A 17,141-nucleotide genomic window follows, 5' to 3' on the forward strand; every position below is an offset into this window, starting at 1 on the left:
CCAAGCAAACGGAGCAGAGTGCAAGGTTTGAAGCAAGTCTATGATCTAACAAAAATGGCACAATTCATAAAAAAAAAAAAAGACAGGGAAGATATTTGATTCACATCAAAGGAAAACTCCACCAACATAACCTCTCAATTCTGAACATGTATGACCCAAATGCCAGAGCTCTCACACTTGTAAAAGAATCATTAGTCAATCTTAATTTGCACATTCATCTCCACACATTGTCAGTGGGCGACAACAATGTCTCACTGTTACCATGGACAAGTCATCCAGACAGAAACTAAACTGAGAAATAATGGTCCTGAGATGTGCTATCACTCAAATCGACATAACAGATATCTACAGCAATATATTCATCCATTTGCCCAAGAATTTCACAAATTCATTGTTTTTAATAGTTGAGTAGTACTCCATTGTGTAAATGTACCACATTTTCTGTACCCATGATATCATCCTGAGTGAGGAAACCCAATCACAAAAGAAGTCACTAGATATGCACTCACTGATAAGTGGATATTAGCCCAGAAACTTAGAATACCCAAGAAACAATTTGTAAAACTCAAGAAAATCAAGAAGAAGGAAGACCAATGTATGGATACTTCATTCCTCCGTAGAATAGGGAACAAAATACCCATGAAAGGAGTTACAGAGACAAAGTTTGAAGCTAAGATGAAAGGATGGACCATCCAGAGACTGCCCGACCTGGGGGTCCATCCCATAATCAGCCACCAAACACAAACACTATTGCATATGCCAGCAAAATTTTGCTGAAAAGACCCTGATAACTGTCTCCTGTGAGGCTATGCCAGTGCCTGACAAATATAGAAGTGGAGAGTCACAGTCATCTATTGGATTGAACACAGGGCCCCCAATGGTGGAGCTAGAGAAAGTAACTAAGGAGCTGAAGGGGTCTCCAACTCTATAGGTGGAACAACAATATGAACTATCCAGTACCCTCAGAGTTCGTGTCTCTAGCTGTATATGTAGCAGAAGATGGCCTAGTCGGCCATCTTTGGGAAGAGAGGCCCCTTGGTCTTGCAAACTTTATATGCCCCAGTAGAGGGGAATGCCAGGGCCAAGAAGTGGGAGTGGGTAAATAAGGGAGCAGGGCATGGGTAGGCTATAGGGAACTTTCAGGATAGCATTTGAAATGTAAATAAAGAAATGTCTAATAAAATAAAAGAAAAAAGGAAAAAAACAATATATTCAAAGGTACAGAAATATACCTTCTTTGTAGTACCTCACAGTTCCGTTTCTAACACTGACCATTTACTCTGTCACAAAGCAGATATCAAGAGATAAAAGAAAATGGACTAACCTCTTGTTTGATATTAGACCAGAAAAACAGAAAGCCTAAAAATGCATAGAAACTGAAGAACTCTCTGCTAAAGGAACAATGGATCAAGGAAGTGATAAAGAAAGAAATTTAAAAACTTTATATAATTCAACAATAATTACTGCAAAGCAACCCCAAACTTAAGGGACACAAAGGAAGTGATATAAGGAGGAAGGATCATAGCCACTAAGAGCTTTTGTAAGGAAATTAGAAGGATCTCATACCATGGATTTAACAACACACATAAAGCTTGATAACAAAAAGAATCAAACATACCCTAGAGTAGTAGAAGGCAAGAAATAATAAGTTCTGATGAAACTAATAAAAATGGAAAGAGAACAATATAAAGAATCAAGGAAACAAATAGTTGGTCCTTTTAGAAAACAAAAAGGTAGACAAAACTTTATCCAAACTATGTAAATGACAAAGAGAATATTAAAATAACAAAAACAGAATAGAAAGACAGCCATAATAAGAGACACAGAGGAAAAGAAAAGAATCATTAAGTCTTACATCAAAGACATGTACTTCAGAAAATTGGACATTCTAAAGAAAATGGACAATTTTCTTGTAAGAGACCACTTAGCAAAATTAAATGAAGATAGGATAAATAATTTAAATATACCTATCATCCTTTTAGAAATACAATTATCACTAAAATCTCCCAACCACAAAAAGGCCAGAGTCAAGAGTTTTAGCTGAGAATTCTAAAGTCTTTCAAAGAAGAACTAATACCAATTCTCCTCAAAGTATTCCAAGCTGAGAAACATAAGGAACATTGCCCAATTTATTTTATTACTCACATTTACCCTGATATCCAAACAACACAATGTTTCAACAAGGAAAGGTAATTACTGACAACTTTCCCTCATGAACATTGATGCAAAAATACTTAAAGAAATCCAAGAACAGATAAAATGTCCCAAACACCATTATTAAGTAGGGTTCATCTCAGACATGCAGGAATGGATCAATGAAGAAAAATCTGTGCATTCATTTCAGCATACAAACTGAAAAATACAAACAAATGAACAAACAAACACAGGATCATCTAAAAAAGCCTTTGACAAAACCCAACACCCCTTTATGATAAACCTCTTGGAGAGATCAGGGATATAACAGACAAATCTAAATATAATTAAGGTAGTATAAAGCAAGGAAATAGCCAACATCCAAATAAATGGTGAGATATATATAAGAGATACCATTAAAATACTCACTGATAAGTGGATATTAGAAAAAAGCTTCTGTAGCAGAGGATGGCCTTGTCATGCATCAAAGGAAAAAAAAGGTCCTTGGTCCTATAAAGGATCAATAAATGCCCAGTGTAGGGAAGTTGAAAGCTCCCTGGATATTTCTCTGGCTCCTCCATAGGGGATCTTGTGATCTGTCCAATGGATACTCAGAGCATCCAGTTCTGTATTTGCCAGACACTGGCAGAGCCTTGCAGGAGACAGCCATATCAGGTTTTTGTCAGCAGTTTCTTCTTGGCATCTGCCTAGTGTCCAGGTTTGGTGGTTGTTTAAGAGGTGGATCCCCAGTGGGGCAGTCTCTGGATAGTCTTTCCTTCAGGCTCTGTTCCAACCTTGAATCTATAACTCCTTCCATGGGTATTTTGTTCCCATTCTAAGAAGGAACAAAGTATCCACACTTTAGTCTCCCTTCTTCTTGAGTTTCATGTGTTTTGCAAATTATATCTTTGGTATTCTAAGTTTCTGGGCTAATATCAACTTATCAGTGAGTGCATATCATGTGAGTTCTTTTGTGATTGGGTTTCCTCTCTCAAGATGATATCTGCCAGATCTATCCATTTGCCTAAGAATTTCATAAATTATTTGTTTTTAATGCTGAGTAGTACTCAAATGTATAAATGTACCACATTTTCCATATCCATTCTTCTGTTGAGGGACATCTGGGTTCTTGCCAGCTTCTGGCTGTTGTAAATAAAGCTGCTATGAACATAGTGGAAAATGTGTCTGTATTACAAGTTCAACATCTTCTGGGGATATGCCCAGGAGTGGTATTGCTGGATCTTCCGGTAGTACTATGTCCAATTTTCTGAGGAACCGCCAGTTTGATTTCCATAGTGGTTGTACCAGCTTGCAATCCCACCAGCAATAGAGGAGTGTTACTCTTTCTCCACATCCTCACTAGCATCTGCTGTCACCTGAAGTTTTGATTTTAGCCATTCTGACTGGTGTGAGGTGGATTCTCAGGGTTGTTTTGATTTGCATTTCCCTGATGATTAAGGATGTTGAACATTTTTTCAGGTGCTTCTCAGCCATTCGGTATTCCTTAGTTGAGAATTTTTTGTTTAGCTCTGTAGGCAATATTTTAAAAGTTTTATTTAATTTTCGGCAGTTCACCTTTTTGTGTTCTTTGTATATATTGGATATTAGTTTCATATCTGATTTAAGATTTATATAGAGTCTTTCCAAATCTGTTGGTGGCCTTTTTGTCTTATTGACATTGTCTTTTGCCTTACAGAAGCTTTGCAATTTTACGAAGTCCCATTTGTTGATTCTCAATTTACAGCACAAGCCCTTGCTGTTCTGATCAGGAATTTTTCCCCTGTGCCCTTATCTCCGAGGATTTCCCCACTTTCTCTTCAATAAGTTTCAGTGTCTCTGGTTTTATATGGAGTTCCTTGATCCACTTTGTCTTGAGCTTTTTATAAGGAGATAAGAATGGATCAATTCACATTCTTCTACATGATAACCACCCATTCGGCCAGCACCATTTGTTGAAATCTGTATTATTTTCCACTGGATGGAATTAGCTCCCTTGTCAAAGATCAAGAGACCATAGGTGTGTGGGTTCATTTCTGTGTCTTCAAATCTATTCCATTGATCTACCTGTCTGTCACTGTACCAGTACCATGCAGTTTTTATCACCATTGCTCTGTAGTACAGCTTGAGATCAGGAATGGTGATTCCACCAGAGGTTCGTTTATTGTTGAGAATTGTTTTTCCTATTCTAGGTTTTTTGTTATTCCAGATGAATTTGCAAATTGCCCTTTCTAACTCATTGAAGAGTTGAGTTGAAATTTTGATGGGGATTGCATTGATTCTGTAGATTGCTTTTGGCAAGATAGCCATTTTGACTATATTGATCGTGCCAATCCATGAACATGGGAGATCTTTCCATCTTCTGAGATATTCTTTGATTTCTTTCTTCAGAGGTTTGAAGTTCTTTCATGCAGATCTTTCACTTCCTTAGTTAGAGTCACACCAAGGTATTTTATATTATTTGTGACTATTGTGAAGGGTGCTATTTCCCTAATTTCTTTCTCAGTCTGTTTATCCTTTGTGTAGACAAAGGCCACTGATTTGTTTGAGTTAATTTTATATACAGCTAATGCACTGAAGCTGTTTAACAGGTTTATGAGTTCTCTGGTGGAATTTTTAGGGTCATTTATATATACTATCATATCATCTGCAAATAGTGATATTTTGACTTCTTCCTTTCCAATTTGTGTACCTCTGATCTCCTTTTGTTGTCTAAATTCTCTGTCTATGACTTCAAGTACTATTTTGAATAGGTAGGGAGAACGTGGGTCCTCATTTTAGTGGGATTGCTTCAAGTTTCTCTCCATTTACTTTGATGTTCGCTGCTGGTTTCCTGTATATTGCTTTTGTTATGTTTAGGTATGGACCTTGAATTCTTGATCTTTCCAAGACTTTTATCATGAATGGGTGTTGGATTTTATCAAATGCTTTCTCAGCATCTAATTAGATGATCATATGGTTTTTGTCTTTGAGTTTGTTTATATAGTGGATTATGTTGATGGATTTCCATTATTAAACCATCTGTGCATCACTGGAATGATCATGATGGATGATTGTTTTGATGTGTTCTTGGATTCAGTTTGCAAGGATTTTATTGAGTATTTTTGCATTGATATTCATAAGGGGAATTGGTCTTAAGTTCTTTTATTTTTTTTTTTTTTGAGTTTTTATGTGGTTTAAGTATCAGAGTAATTGTGCTTCATAGAATGAACTGGGTAGAGTAACTTCTGTTTCTATTCTGTGGAATTTTTGAGGAGAATTGGAATTAGGTCTTCTTGGAAGGTCTGATAGAACTCTGCAGATAGAGAAATAACCCATGAGCTAAAGATTTCTGGAACCCTATAGGAGGAACAACAATGTGAACTAACCAGTATCCCCCAGAGCTTGTGTTTCTAGTTGTATATGTAACAGAGGATGACCTAGTAGGCCATCAGTTGGAGGAGAGACACACGGTCTTGTGAATATTATATGCCCCAGTACAGGGGAATGCCAGAGCCAAGAAGCAGGAGTGGGTGGGTTTGGGAGCAAGGCAGAGGGCGGGTATAGGGAACTTTCAGAGAGAAAACTAGGAAAGAAGATAGCATTTGAAGTGTAAATGAAAAAAATATCTAATAAAAAAAAGAATTCATACTCCTATTACTTTATATCTGTGTTAGTTCCTAGCTCCCACTAGTTGTTCAAAAGCTGTCTACAAATCTAGCTGTAGAAGACAAGACTCTGGCCTGTGGCAGTAATGCTCATATGTAACCTCTAAAACATATGCTTAATTAAAAGTAGGATAAATCTTAAAATAAATTAGTTATTCTTTACTCTTGGAACTATGACTTTCAAATATTTCTATCATTTCTCTTGATTTAGATTGAAAAGTTTTATGGTATTTTACAGATAATGATACCTTTTAATCATTCTGTATTTGAAAATTGAATGCAATTCATTAAATTTATTCAAAAGAAAAAATATTAATCTAATTTTTTTTTTGGAGTTTTTGTTTGCTTGGTTGGTTGGCTGATTTTTCGAGACAGGGATTTTCTGTGTAGTCTTGGCTTTCCTGGAACTCACTTTGTAGACCAGCCTGGCCTTGAACTCAGAAATTTGTCTGCATCTGCCTCCCAAGTGTTGGGATTAAAGGCATGTTCCACCACATCCAGCTTAATTTTGGATTTTTATAGTGGCTTGTCTGTGTATAGGCTGAAATTCATGAAACTTCCTCCATACACCAGAGTAAAAGTAAATGCATAGATATATGAGTCTCTGTCTTTTAAGTCGTAAAATTAAAAATGCCTACTACCACATCTAAAGAAAGTACTAAACTTCAGTAAACATATCTATTTCCCCCATTCCATTGAAATGATAGATGACAATTTATTTATAGGGAAAACACATTTAAACAATTTTCTTTCAGTAAGAGAGCTACATAATTACAAATGTTGTGATGAAAGCATTATTTAAGCTAAATTCATGAAATAATGCAGAAAATTAGAAAGAGCTGTACTTCAAGACTCATTTATACCACCCATGGGCATATACTTAAAAATATTCCATCTTACCACAAGGATACTTGCTCAACTATATTCATAAAGGCTGTATTTATAATAGCAAGAAGATGGAAATAACCCATATGTCGCTAAACCAATAGATACTGAAAATGTGTTTCATTTACAGAGTGGAATACTACTCTGATATTAAGAATAAGGACATCATGAGTTTTTCAGGCAAAAGGATGGTACTAGAAAATATCCTCCTGAGTGATCTAACTCAAATCCAAAAGGAAATGCATGGTATGACCTTCCTAAGAATTGAATATCAGCCAAAGAATTACAGAATACATAGGATATAATCCACAGAACTCATGGAGGTTAACAAGCAGAAGGGTGCAAGGGAGGATGTTTTAGTTGGACTTGGGAGAGAGAAGAATGAAATCACTGGAGACAGAGGAAGGGAGGGACCTTGTGGGAGAGAGAAGAGAGGGGGAAAGGGGCAGATGATCAGGTATGGGACAGGGGGATACAGGACAGAAGCCCTGAAAAAAACGAATAGAACTATTCAAACTTAGGGGTGATAAATGTGGGTGGATCCTCTAGAATGTACCAGATAGCTGGGAAGTGAGATACTCTCAGGACTCAAAGGGAGGGACTTTAGATCAAATGCCCAACAGTGGGGAGAGGGAACTTGTAGAGTCTACCTCCATTAGAAAGACAGAGCATTGAGTGGAGGGATGAGGTTGCCATCCACAGTCAAAATCTCTGACCTAGGATTGTTCCAGTCTAATAGTGCCACATGAACAAAAATGGAGAAAAGCCTGAGGGAAGATGGTCCAGTGAGCTGCTCAATCTGGGATATATCTCAAGGGGCGGCTCCACAGCCTGATAATATTACTGATGTTATGATGTGCTTACAGAAAGGAGCCTAGCATTGTTGTCCTCTGAGGGGCCCAACAAGCAGCTAACTGAGACAGATGCAGGTACTTACATTTAATCACTGGGCTTAAGTCAGGGATTCTTGTTGAATTAGGGAAAGATTGGAAGATGCTGAGTGTAGTCTCCCCTCCCCCAGCCAGAAACCTGCTTGCTCAGGGGTGGAGCTTCCTGCTCAATCATTCTGCCACACCCACTGCTGGAACCTGCAGCTTTGCTGTTTGGAGCCAAACATGTGGTCGCCCTACTACTGGACCCCCGAGATTATTTGGCGGGAATCGGGCCCCCTTCCCCTGCTTCATAACTGCATGCGGAACAGTAAAATTGAGCTTTGATCAGAATGCCTGTCTTAGCTGCATTTCTTTCTCTCGTTGCCTAGCCCCTCTTCTCTTCCAAGTTTCCAAAATGCCCTTCCAGGCTAGAACCCAGGCTGTGATCTGCTGGCCAGACACAACATTTGGCGAACAAACCCGGGACTGAGAAACGGCAAAGGATTTTTGGAAGAGGCACTGCTGGTTTGGAGCTCCAAAGAAGAAGAAAATAATTAAAGAAAATTCATACCAGAGAAGGTTGGTTTGGGCTTAGCTGAAACAGTGATTAACCCGAGCGCTGGTTCACTTAGGTTCAGCAGTGAAGCTTAACAGGAGCTGGGAACTATAAATGGTGGTAGGCCGTGGCTCTCCAAAGCTACATTTTTAGGCATGAGAAAATAAAGCGTTTTTAAATGGAAATTAATAATCAGGTGGATTGCATCATGAGGGAGGAAAATGTCCCAAAAAGCAGAGAGAAATTTCAGGAGTGCCATGCTTTGTTCTCTCTGGGCCTTGTTATAGCAGGAGTACTCTGTCCCCTTTTGTGTCTTGTCTAATGTCTGGTGCACCAATCTTTTCTCGTGTTCAATTCTTGTTTGTTCGTGTCCAGTCTGTATGAATGAATGTTCTATGTTTTATGTTGGATAATAAAGATGGTATAAAAAACTTTATCTGCAAAGCCGAGAGCTACCACGTGCTTCAGCCAGGAATCAGACACATGGCAGGAGGGCCCCTGCTGGAAAAACTGTTCGTTTTAGGAAAAAAGGGCAAGTGCACAGCCTCTTAGTTTCGAGGTAAAAAAGCTGAAAAATGTTTTCTGACTAATGTGTTTGACAAATGGTAAAGTGCCTTTTATTCTATAATTGGAGCTACAAAAATTAATATTCTCTGATTGGTCTAAATGTAACTGCTTCATTTGGTTCCTTTTTATTGGTAATGTGCTCTGCATGTTTTGACATTCAGCCCATAAGTTGTTGGTTGAGAATATTAATTGTTACATTGCTACAGATGGTAAGTGTTAAATTTGATAACTCAAGTTTAGAGTCCTTCCAACATGTGGCATAAGGCAGGCCAAGAGGCTGGGTCTCTAAAGATATTTCAAGATTAGATAATAATTAATGTGGTTCCTATCCTAAAGAGTAAAATCTAAGATAAGATTTAAAGCAATGCCTCTTTATTAAAGCATTAAAGCTTGCTTTAATAGGTATTCATAGGTATTAAATGGCAGCCAAACTTCGTAATATGATAGTGATGCTTCTAATATTGATTTTAAAGATGATAAATTGTTTTAAACTTGGGTTTTGCTTTCCAAAAGTTATATATATATTCTAATATTGCAATGAAAACTTAAAAATTATGGTTAAAACTGCCAGTGTTCCATTGACTGCAGCCTGCAGTTTGATTTCAAATTTAAGATCTTTAATTCACCTGTATATTGTAATTAAGATAATTATAAGTGTAATCATCTTTTGAAAGCGCTAATATAGCTCACTTCATATAAAACTGTAACAGAGTTATCTAGTTATGTTTGTCTTTGTGAATAGATTAGACCCTCAAACAATCAGTTTGGCTATAGTCACTGCCTGGCAGGAAACTGCAGTATGGGCAATTTTTTTTCACAACACTAAAGTTGTGAAGAACGTTTTAACTGTAAGTCATCTTTAAAAAGAGTATCAAAAATTAGAGGCGTAGACAGTTAAATTGTTCCTCTAGAATAGGTCCTTATTACAGAAGGGCCAAGATGCTCAGATTAAAAAGTATTTTACGTTTGTGTCAATGCAGGGCTCTGGGCAGCCCCAGAGCAGCTTGTGGCCTTCTTGTGTTTTGCAAACAATGCCTGAGAAAGTTTTTTCCTGTGTTCAAGAGAATTTCTTTTTAACAGTGTTGCAGATCTATTCAGATGTTTAGAATAATGCTTAAATTCAAAGAGTTTTGCTTCTAGTGAACTGTAATCACTAGAAAATTCTGCCTCTAGGTATGGCTAATGTAACTTTACATTATGTAAGAAAAAGTTTTATTGTTTCTGCTTCTATACAAGAAGCCAAGAGTTTTAATCTTTCAGTGTGTATTGTTTCCTAAGTGGAAAGTATTTTATTAACTAATGCTTCTCAAAGGAAGTTTACCTTAAATCCTTGCTCTCACCCAAAAGATTCAGAGACAATATCCTTTTATTACTTAGGGTTTTAGTTTACTACAAAAGGTTTTACAAAAAAATAAAGAAAGCTTTTATAATCGTTATTAATTATATTCATTGGTAATTAGATATTAGTTGTGCCCAAGATAATTCTTTGGCCAGAAAAAAACATTATTGTAAAGTCATTTTTCTCATCCTCCCAGCCAATTGTTGGCCCACATAGGCCCAACTAGCTTCTGTGAGGCAGTCTTAAGACACACAGTTTCCCCTGTTTCATAACAAATAATCTAGTTGTGTGCTGTAGATGTTGTTTTAAAATGCTGAACAATCAAACATTAATTTGTATATTAATAGTCAATGCCATATCTCTGAGCTCACAATTGCTTAAAATTTTTCATCCCTCAGATACTATTAATTCTCAAATTTGCAATTGCTTATGCATATATGCACATGCAACTCTTAATAACTTTTCAAGCTTTCTAGTTACAACCACTCCTTAAGAAAAATGATTGAAAGTGCAATTAGTCACTGCCCCTTTACAGCCAAGTATTTAAAATATTTTGTCAACAAGTTATTAATTCAAAAGTTTAGATATTGTGAAATTTTAAAACTTTAACTTCTTAAAAGACAAAAAAGAGAGAAATTGTATCCCCGTACATACTATTTAGTGCATTCCCTTGCACACTATTTAAATCATACCTTTAATTTCAAATTTTGAAATTTAAATGTCAAAGAATTTAATAAATGCTTTATAGTATCTTAAAAGGATCTACTTACTGGCTTATAGATTGATCCTAAAACAGCTACCTTTTTAGGAAAGGGAAAAACAGGTTCTCTCCACAGAACATTGCAGAAGCATATTAATTCGTGTGACAAGCAGGCAGGTAAGTTGACTCAGTGCCCTGATTGAAATGACTAAAAAACTAAATTAAATTCATGTTTTAGATCCATCTGTGCTTGCCATTTTTCCAGTTTAGACTAGCGTCTAGTCTTTTAACTTTATGGCAATAGTACATCAGAGACTGTATATTCTGACTTGGTAAAATTAGTCATTTAATAGAGTCATAATGATTTTTCTCTTTTCTTCAGTGTGACCAGTCATTCTAACTCAATCTTAGTCTGGTCTAATATTCAGTCCAATGTTAGAGATTCCTATATTCTAAATTACCTAGCAGAGTTAATTCAGAGCACATCCCCCACTTCCCCTAGATCCCTAACCTCAGAAAAATTGCTGGCCTTACAGCTAGTGGAAAAAGCTATTGAAGAGCAATTTGTCACTTATATAGATTACTCCTTGCCCCTGCATCTGTTAATTTTTAATATGACTCATGTGCCTATGGAACCGCTATAGCAAAATTTTCCTATAATGTGGATACACTCAAGGATTTCTCCTAAATGTAATATCTTGCCATATCACAAAGCAGTGGCACAAATGATTATCACTGGAAGAAGACAGACATTAACTTATTTCGGCAAAGAGCCAGATATCATTGTTCACCCTTTTAAGGGAACTATAGACATCCACTACCCCCAAATAGGTTGATAAAATTTTTAAATGTACGTGATGTGATATTTCCTAAAATGACTTCCTTACAGCCATTATATAATGCTCTATTGATTTTTACTGATGGCTCCTCAAAGGGTGAGCTGGATATCTTACTAGTAATCAACAGGTTATCATAGAGACTCCTGGCCTTTCAGCTCAGTTAGCCAAATTAACAACAGTACTACAGGTCTTTCAGTCTGTACATGAGGCTTTTAATATCTTTACTGACAATTTATATGTTGTACATTCAGTACCCTTATTTGAGACCTGTGGTACATTTAACTTCAATATGCCATCAAGATCTCTTCTTTGCATACAGGAGAGGCTTCTAAAAACGTAATTGATCATTGCCTGCAAGCCTTTAATGCCATGGGATTGCCTAAACTTATTAAGACAGATAATGGGCCATACTAATGTAGTAAAAATTTTATTTCATTCTGTAAGGAATTCTGTATCAAACATAAAACTGGAATTCCTTATAACCCCATGAGACAAGGAATAGTTAAATGTGCTCATCACACCTTAAAGAATTGGCTTTTTAAGACAAAATAGGGGCAGTTGTATCCCCCAAGGTCACCAAAGGCTCATCTTCCCTTTATTTTATTTGTTCTAAATTTTTTTGCAAACTGATATTAAGGGTCAGTCTGCAGCGGATCGCCACTGACATCCAGTTACTTCTAGTTCTTATGCATTGATAAAATGGAAGGACCCACTGACTGACGAATGGAAGGGTCCAGATCCGGATCTAATCTGGGAAAGGGGCTCGGTTTGTTTTTTTTCACAAGATGAAGATAGAGTGCCATGGCTGCCAGAGAGATTAATTAGATAAATACAGATTCTGAATCTTCTTATAAGTATCACCTTGAGGACTAAAATTCCTCTTTTGCTTAAAATTCAGCTTGGGGACTCAGGCTCCCAGGAAGCTGTTTTCCTGCTACTCTCTGAGCCAACTCCCCGACAGGAGGCTGCAGACTACCCTTAGCTTTACAATTTGCAACTGAATATAATACCTGAACTTCCCCAAAAGTAGCTTTGTAATGTTACTCTTTACTGTCTAAGATTTTTGTCTTTCAAGCAGGTCAATCTACACCTTCAGGCGAACTGCAGTGGGCATGCATCCCCCACCCCCAAGAGCACACAGGTGGCAAATGCTATCTTCATTCCAAGGACATTCCAGCATGTGGCCTTCAGTCTAAATTGAAATTTAGGTTTTCCAACAGGGGTAGAAAATATTTCTAATATTAAAATAGATTGGTTTTTGTTTTGATAGACGGGCTTAGTCCCTTAGCTGGCCTCTGGCTTTTCACCCTTGCTGTTACTGCAAGGTCCCCTTAGTTCCACAGGCTGTGGGAATAAAAGAGATGAGGAGGATGAGTTCCAGCTCCTACTTTAGCCACAAATTGTGGTGTTACTGATGACATAATTCTTGTCTAGGCCTTGCTAAATCTGAGGTTGGCAATTCTCATTTAGGAGCTGCACAGTACTCAGAACTGTGCATACTGGTTCATGATCATACGAATACAGTATGGGTATTGCTTGGTGCAGAGAATACTGCAAGGGGAGGTCCAGCCTGACCATTTCTGAGTTCCCTGTTCGATATACCTGGTTTGGAAAGAGGTTGGTATCTAATTCCAGCTAAAAACCAAAAATATCTAAGGCTCTGCCTCCCCTCCCCAAAAGATACCAAGAGCCACAGGTGTGGGTCTTGACAGCACCCACAGGAGGAATCGGGTCAATGTCCATCCAAGCCAAGCTTAAAAGCCTAATCATCTATGGATGAGAAAATCATTTGATCACCTCAGTTAAGCGTGGCCTTATGAAACTTAATTAATAGGGGGAAGAAAGGTTGGAGACCATACTGTTAGAAGAACAGGCCCGTCACAGCCTCCCACCCTAAAAAAGCCAATTGGCCTTATACTACGGAGCTGGTCATACCCTTCCTCCCTGTTTCCTGCCTGTCATCCAAAAATGCGGAGGAATCTCAACTCAGTGTTACTCTTAATATAGTGCATGTCAAATTTGTTCAGTTTAACTTCACCAGGGTTCCAATGCCCTACTTAAAATTCAACTAGGAAGTTACCTATTCAGGACTAATTAGCATTATAAAGTCAGAACCTACTGCTTAAGGCTTTTCTGTTAGTTGTTTACTAGGATAGAAAGGACAGTCTTATCCAGATACAGTTTACCATAAGAAAAGTTAGGGAATCCCACGGAGACAGGTTTTTTCTTTAGCCCTAAGAATTCAGGCAGAACTATTGAGCATAGATAAATTTTTTGCCTCAGGCCAGCCTTTTTTTTTTTCTTATTATTTTCATTTTTATTAACAACAGGGCAGAGATGTAGTCTCCCCTCTCCCAGCCTGAAATCAGCTTGCTCAGGGGTTGAGCTTCCCACTCAATCGTTCTGCCATGCCCACTGCTGGAACCTGCCGCTTTGCTGTTTGGAGCCATACACGTGGTCACCCTGCTACTGGACTCCGAGATTATTTGAAGGGATTCGGGCCCCCTTCCCCTGCTTCATAACTGTGAGCAGAACTGTAAAATTGAGCTTTGATCAGAATGCCTGTCTTAAGTGCATTTCTTTCTCTCATCGCCTAGCCCCTCTTCTCTTCCAGGTTTCCAAAATGCCTTTCCAGGCTAGAACCCAGGCTGTGATCTGCTGGCCAGACACAGCAGCAGAGGACAAGGGCAACCCCATAGAAAGACCAGCAGTCTCAACTAACCCCTGTAATCTCTCAGACTCAGACACTGAGCCACCAAACAGGCAGCTTATACCTGAGCTGTTCTGAGGTTCTGGACACATATTCATCAGAGGACTGACTGGTCTGGTCTCAGTGAGTGAAGAGGAGCCTACCCGTTGAGAGATTTGAGGCCCCAGGGAGTGAGAAGGCATTGCAGGAGGTGATGGAGATATCCTCTTGTAGACAATGCAGGAGGAATGGGGTAAGGCAATGAGAGGGCACTGACTGGACTGTAAAATATAAAAGTAATAAAAAAATTAAGAATAAAATTTTCAATGATATATATATTTTAAGTTCAAAATGGCTCAGGTTTCTAATGCAAAATGAATAAGTTATTATGAGGAGATAAATTTATATATACCAATATTAATGTAAAATTCCCAACACATAATATTATATATATATGTATATGTATATATATATATAATACTCATAAGTACATTCAGACACACACCGATGCATATCTACATATATGGATATGTACATATATGTATATGCAATCTCTCAAATATTTATGCATATGGTATATTTTAATCATTTCAGAAAACTACTTCCCATTATACAAACTAGGAAAATAGATGAAAGTGGAAAGAAGGGAACAACACTTAGGATGATCAAAAGTGAAAATGGACAATACTTTATACTTGTCTGTGTCTTGTATAGCTTGTCTGTGTGAGTCTTTCTTTGGCCTTAACCTTAACAGTATTATATTCATCTCAGAAGCCATAAGTCACTGACAAAGAAGTTGTAGGTGGAATACCTTTTCTTATGTATTTGTTCTGAGTATGTGGGGACACCCAAAATAATTCACACAATTGTCATTGAACCTGACTACCAACCAGAATGTAACAGCAAGTCCTTCTTGCTGAATGTATCACAAACTTTGGAGATGGGACATGAGAAATCAAGTTCATATTGACCCAGACAACTCAGAATTGTTGGGTTGCTTTTTATAGCTCCTGAGTGCATTCAAGATGTTGGAGGAATAAAGTTATTGAGCTTTTTACACTGTGAACTTCACCAATGTCCATTTTAGTAACACTACCATTGCCACACTGTTAGCACAACTCTTACTGGGGTACACAGTATTTTCCTGGTTGGATTTGTGACTTGCTCTATAGTGATGATTCTTAATCCATGGTTTATGAGTAATGGAATGCATAGATTTCTGCTGGGATCAAAGACTTAGACTCTACTCAGTAGCAAAACTACCACTGTAACAATTAACAATACATATGGATGTGGATTTTTTCTCACTATTTAGCTTGTTTTAATGTTTCTTCACAAATGATAAAAATAAAAAGTACAGACAAAGAATAAACATAATATTCTCACCAACATTATAAACATGGAATTATACATTTAAAACATTTTCTGTTTTAAAACATATATCTGGTCATCAATGCAGCTCTGCATGTCTCTAGTAGGGCCAGTCTCTGTGTTCCTGATGGTGCTCACCTTTATCCAATTTCCCAGGACCTCCAAGTCTGCCTGTTCCTTCAGTCTGACTACCTTGTCTTCTTGTACCAAAGCCAACCTGGTCCATGCTGAGGCCTCCTCAGAAGTCTTATCTGTCTCCACCTCTACCGCCTCTGAACATTCAGCCACGATAATCGCAGTCAGCCCATCAGTCCAACTATTTCTCCTCACATGCCACCAGGGCTGCCTCAGCTATGATTACCACCCTGAGGTAGAAAGAGTAGAGGGAGGAACCCTCAGCATTAGGGGCCTTACACTGGTTGCATTCTGTTCTCCAGGTGACATTTGGTTTCCACAGCCCAGATTGAGACACTGCCAGACACTGCTTGCTGCTGGACATTTCGCCTTCCACAGGGATTCCCTCTTGAGCCTCAGAGGCCCTCTTATGGAGAAGCTTCTGCTACCTCCTCCATGGCCTGGCATATAAACCAAGGTTCCTCCAGGACATCCTGGGCAACCAGAACTTCCAGGAATTGATGATGGTATCCCTCTTCCCTCACGTGATTGCATGCCACCCTGCACCCTGTTCATTAGAGGCTTCTTTCAGGCTAGAGAATCTTTATGTTTGCTTCATTGAAAATCTTTTCCATCTCCATTCCATGGCACTGTTGGTAGACGGTGGAGTTTTGTAGGACACTGTGGCATCACATTTAGGCTTTCCTGTTTCCTTATCCATGCAGATATTGATCATGGCTTGTCCAGGTCTTTTGTTCATCCTGACAGTCCCACAAAGCTTAAAGAAGCGTTTCAGATCATCCAAAGTCACATTGTCACTTAATCCTTGCACATAAATTTCACTGTTGTCAGAGTCTTCATCGGGGTCTATAGGAAAGGCTTGATTAAGATCTGGTCCGTTATCCATAGGTCCAGCAGGCTTATTGAAGACATCTTGATTTCCAGCACTACCCATTCCACTCCTCCCTGCCCACCTTTGCTAATGCTTCTAGAATCAAATCTCCCTCTTCTCCTGGCACAATTATCAGGGTCACTTAAGCTCTGGTTATTCCCTTGTCAGGAAAATTCTCCATATTTCTGCCCATAAATACCCATGCCACTGGAGTGGTTGTTTTGAAATGAACTCTGCTGCCCATAGCTGCTACTCTATTGGCTATATTGATTTTTAGCGTGGCTATTGGATCCAGTCTGAGGGGATTAACTGTCTTATTTTGTGTTTTACTGCTGTGAACCAACACCCTGACAATGGCATGTCTTATAAAAAACAACATTTAATTGGGGTTGGCTTACAGGTTTAGAGGGCGAGTCCATTATCATCAAGGTAGCAGCATGATAGCTTCTAGGCAGGCATGGTGCAGGCAGAACAGAGAGTTCTTCATCTTCATCTGAAGGCTGCTAGTGAAAGACTGACTTCCAGGCAGTTAGAATGAGG

At 38.3% G+C, this 17,141-nt stretch overlaps 1 pseudogene; it reads right to left on the reverse strand.

Moving 5' to 3' along the window:
* On the reverse strand, window positions 15,782-16,912 carry Gm18638 (predicted gene, 18638; annotated as a pseudogene).

This window comes from Mus musculus, chromosome 7 (genome assembly GCF_000001635.26).
Source record: "Mus musculus strain C57BL/6J chromosome 7, GRCm38.p6 C57BL/6J".
Taxonomy (NCBI): Eukaryota; Metazoa; Chordata; class Mammalia; order Rodentia; family Muridae; genus Mus; species Mus musculus.